Source organism: Electrophorus electricus, chromosome 2 (genome assembly GCF_041902795.1).
Source record: "Electrophorus electricus isolate QZ-2024a chromosome 2, ASM4190279v1, whole genome shotgun sequence".
NCBI lineage: Eukaryota > Metazoa > Chordata > Actinopteri > Gymnotiformes > Gymnotidae > Electrophorus > Electrophorus electricus.
In genome coordinates, this window is record NC_137498.1 from 4282501 (window position 1) to 4287384 (window position 4884).

The 4884-nt window shown below is 49.6% G+C and overlaps 1 protein-coding gene across 1 annotated transcript in view; it reads right to left on the minus strand.

Annotated features, from left to right (window-relative positions):
• Positions 1 to 596, minus strand: part of LOC113591687 (exostosin-1) — a 114693-nt gene extending 114097 nt beyond the window's left edge. The window contains exon 1 of the mRNA XM_081695455.1: positions 1 to 596. This exon is cut by the window's left edge and continues 437 nt beyond it. The gene's annotated coding sequence lies outside the window, so the exon portion shown is untranslated.
• Between the last annotated feature and the right edge of the window lie 4288 nt (positions 597 to 4884).

Here is a 4884-nt window from a genome sequence, read left to right on the forward strand (position 1 = left end):
AATCACTCAACTCTCTCGCGTCCGCGCCGAACGGGCGACAGGAAACTTCGAGCCGCCGGTCGCCCGAGCCCACCCAAGTCAAATCCGGACGTGCCGTGTCAGAAAGAGCGATTCCGTCGCGCGCCGTGCGCCCGTCGTCGTCCGTCGAACGCGCGCGCTTACCGGGTCCCGTCGGTGGTGCGCGACGCACGCACGTTCACAGCGACCGACGCTCGGTGTCCCGCGCGGGCGCCGCATGGCATTTTAACGGCTTGCGTCCGTCTTTGGGGACCAAGGCTCGTTCTTGCAGACAAGACGTTCAGCGCGACGAACACACGGCCAGAAAGTTAACGGCGCTGACACCTGAACGCCATCAGTTATTTTTCACCGTGCGATCTGTTATCGGTCCAGCAAGTCCCGGTTTCGCAAAATAAATAAATAAAAAGAATAATATTTTTTTTTAAAAGAAAGAAATGAAATACGATGACGCCGATGCCGACGCCTTCCACAGCCCACGAGCGCGTGCAGACGGAGCGCCCCCCGCCCCCGTGTCCTGATTTTCGGAGCGGATCCGCGAGAGTCGGCGAGTCCGCTCAGCCTCGCCGTGCGCTCGCGCTCTGCGCCCGGGCTGCGCTTGCATGCGCCTCCCACCTCGGGCGCCGTTATTGGCGGAGGGAGAAAATGGTCGGGGGGAGGGGGGAGGGGGGGGGGGGGGGGGGGGACGGACGGACCGACGCGGTTCGCTCTTGCATCGGGACCGGCCGTGGCGGAGACGTGACCGGACAGACGGAATTTAAAAAAAACAAACAAACAAACTGGAAGTCCGAATTTATGATCGTGACCCCCGTTAAACCAACCTGCTCACCTGGTTCAGGGCCTTCTGTTTGTCACATGATTTTGTTTCTTCTTTCTGTTTGTTTTTTATCATTACGTCTTTTTAAATCTTTCTTTCTTTCCAGTTGGGAAACTGGAATATGCTGCATTGTGGTGGCGGTCTCGTTTGTGTACTGCTAAAGTCGGCAAAGTATTAACAACAACAACAACAACAACAACAACAACAATAATAATAATAATAATCTGCTCATAGGAAAATCTGAGTGCATGAATACTGTTCACCTGTACGAAAAAAAGACGCAGGCGTCCCTCTCAGCATCGTCGTAGTCTAGTAGCGCATAGTCTCAGGATCAGGGGTTACGCCACATGCACTGGTGATCTGGGAGTAAATGCTGCCATCTAGAGGCGCGATGGGTAACAGCAAGCGATTAAGAAAATCCCGCTTGCTGCCTATTAAATGGGGCTTTAAATCTTTATCTCTGATATGAAGCCATTATTAGTATTGCATACATTAAAAAAAAAGGTCTGGTTATTGTCAGTGTAACTGTATGTGCTATGATTTATGGGGTTACGTTTCCCGAATTCTCTCTCTGTAGTTTTTTTTTTTTTTTTTTTTTTGTACTTAAGGGCTTTCTTATTTCGTGCTAGCAGTGAGGCGGATGTACGGCACCAAATATTTCAGGGCAATTTCGCAGCAGCCTGAGGTTCACAGGTGTGCCTTCAGGCTGTAGTCACACCAGTGGCCTGAGAGAGAGAGAGAGAGAGAGAGAGAGAGAGAGAGAGAGAGAGAGAGAGAGAGAGAGAGAGAGAGAGAGAGAGAGAGAGAGAGAGAGACTGTCTTAATCAGGTGCTTAGTTCCCCATAGAGCAACAGTGTCATATAATTTGATCACAAAAGATAAACGGACATGAGCCACAGTTTAGTTGCTGAATTTGAAGTCAAACTTACGTGGGTTAAAGGGTATAAGTTTGAGTGAGCGGTGTGAAATGGTGTCTGTGTGTGTGCCGTGTGTGTGTGTGTGTGTGTGTGTGGGGGGGGGTATATCTCGTGTTGATTAAAAGCCCACAATATCGTTGGATAACCTGAATCTTCCGATTTTGTAATGGGCTTGAACGTGTCCAATGCATCTCCGTGTGCAGTTAACGAGGTCACAACAGAGCGCGGATCTGTGTCTTTACCGCTAAACGCAAGAAGAAGCAAAAACGCGTTAGTCAGGTCTCTCCACTCCTGGTTAAATTCACCATGCCTCATTACAAAAATCCATCACCGTCTGTTCTTTAAAAAAAAGTGTCAAAAGATCTGCTGACGTTACGGTTAGGTTCAGGTGTAAGCACAGTGATATTTAGCTGTGTGTGTGTGTGTGTGTGTGTGTGTGTGAGTGGACAGACAGAGAGAGTTGGAGGTCTCTAATTGAGAGTTGTGTACACACCCTGAACGAACAGTGGCAAATGGCATATGTGTGTGTTGGAGCGCAAATCTAATTTTCTACCCGCTTCCTCGTTTCCGTCGGTTCATTAGACCCATCACGGCTGCCCGTGCTGGAGGCGAGGCTACCGGGGACCGCACGCGCCCATGGAACGTGAAGGTTCCTCACACGCCGGCGCCTGAAAACGCCTCGCGACCTCTCACGCACGAACGGAACAGAACTCGCGGGACGTCGCTTTCATCGCTGTCTCTTTCTAAATATATATTTTTAAAAGTTGCATAGCAGTGTTTAAAAATCCGACTTTCCCCTGACTCAGGACGGCGTGGAATTCATTTCACTTCAAATTCTAGCTTTCATTACTTACACCCCCCCTTGTAAAAAACGCTCGCTGCTATGCGAAATGACATTTACCAATTTTAGACTTTTGCAGGCCACCCCCCAAAAAAACGAAATAAAATTACGCATGACATCACATTATTGTTTGGAATAACAAAATATATCTCAGCAGAATTCATCCACAGTGGACACAAATAAGAAGCGGCGTGTGTGCTGCAGGCTAGCAGTTAGCCAGGCATCGCTCATCTGACAGAAACTGTGTACATAACCGTTTCCTTCCTGGCTAAAGGTTTACGGACAGAGTTGGATGGCCTCTCTGAATTATTGTGAGATTTTCATCGAAGGGTAGCCTTCGGAGACTTGTCAGTTAGGTACAAGGCCACAGTGTCGGTCTCACTTCTAGTCACCGGGGCTATAGGCCCGCCCCTTAGTGAAAATCATCCATTTCATTGGTCATATTTCCTGTCATTTTGCAGACGGACTTCCACCATAGAACCTTTCAAAATATCACAAGAGTTCCTGCAGACGTGCTACTGGGCAGGTTTGATTAGTTCCTATGATTTGTTGCCATTGTACTGTAGTTCACTGAACACATGGTCTTGCAAGCAAAAAGCCCAAGAAATGTTACGGATTTAGTTTCATTTCAAAGAGTGATAGATCACCTACCTTTATTTAAAAAGCCTGCAGCCTGTAATTTTATGTTATTACCAAATAACAGTCCATATAGACTCTGGGTGTGTGTGTTTGTGTGTGTTTGTGTGCGTGTGAAGTGCTACACACTGATTAAAGTGCGTTTGATGTGCTGATAGGAGGAACGTTTGTTCTGCCAGTTCTCTGTGGCAGGTGAACCCGGTGGCGTGAGGATAGGCGGGCACACCAGGAGCGGAGAGAGAGTGAGCCTGCCTGTCTGCACGCCGCCGGCATCTCTGGTCTGATCCTCGGACGAGCACGGCGCAGCAGCCGCGGTGGGGCATCCACGCGTTTCACGTGTCGACAGCGAGCAGTTGTGGACAGGTTGGTCGGTTTTTGTTTGCTAATGTTTCCGCTGACAGGGAGGGAGAGGTTTCGTGAAGACGTCAGGCATACATGGGTTGTCCCCCCCTCCTTCCGACCACTCCAAAGGTGACGATGAGAGTCGTCTTTGCCCGGGCAGAGGGGCAGGGGAGTTCAGGTTCAGAAGGATGTCCGCGGTTCTGCGTCGTCCAGTTGATTCCGCTAATTCATTCTACACGCGGCTTGAGATAATTAGCTAATCCATACAGCCGGAACAAAATCCAGGGAAGGACTGTTACCTTCTTGGCCGGAAGCTCTCATCTCCGCTCCCAGACAGATGTCGAAATCGTGGTGAAGCGTGAGCGCTAACTTCCCTTGGCGTTCCGCCTCGTGTCCCCGAGGCCTGGGAGTGTGCATTTTGGGAGACTGCATGGTGTAGAGTTTTCCCAGTGTTGACGGGCTCCACTTCACTGGATAATCACCTGATGAGCCGCATCGAATGGATTAGGGCTGTGAGAACAGAACAGTGCTGTCGCAGTGTGTGTGTGTGTGTGTGTGTGTGTGTGTGTGTGCGCGCACATTGGACACTGGGCCTCCAAAAATTCCGGTTGGGCCCTTCTGTCTCGGTTTATTTTATGTGTCTATAAACTAAAAGAATTATTAATGGACAGATGCTTTAACTTAACCACATCCCTCACCAGCCAGCCTGAACCTACAGGACCTCACACATTACAGTACCTCACCTACTACTGTGCCTCACACACTACAGTACCTCACACAGTACAGGGCCTCACACACTACAGGGCCTCACCCACTACAGAACCTCATGCACTACAGGACCTCAACCACTACTGTGCCTCATATACTACAGGACCTCACACACTACAGGATCTCACACATTACAGGGCTTCACCCACTAGTGTACCTCACCCACTACTGTACCTCAAGCCCTACAGTACCTCACACACTACAGAACCTCACCCCCACAGTACGTCACACACTACAGAATCTCACCCACTATTGTACCTCACCCACTACAGTACCTCATACACTACAGTACCTCATCCCCTACCGTACCTCACACACTACAGTACCTCACACACTACAGAACCTCACCCACTATTGTACCTCATACAATACCGTACCTCACACACTACAGTACCTCACACACTACAGAAACTCCCACACTACAGAACCTCACCCCCTACAGTACCTCACACACTACAGAATCTCACCCACAAATGTACCTCACCCCCTACAGAACCTCACCCACAAATGTACCTCACCCCCTACAGAACCTCACACACTACAGAACC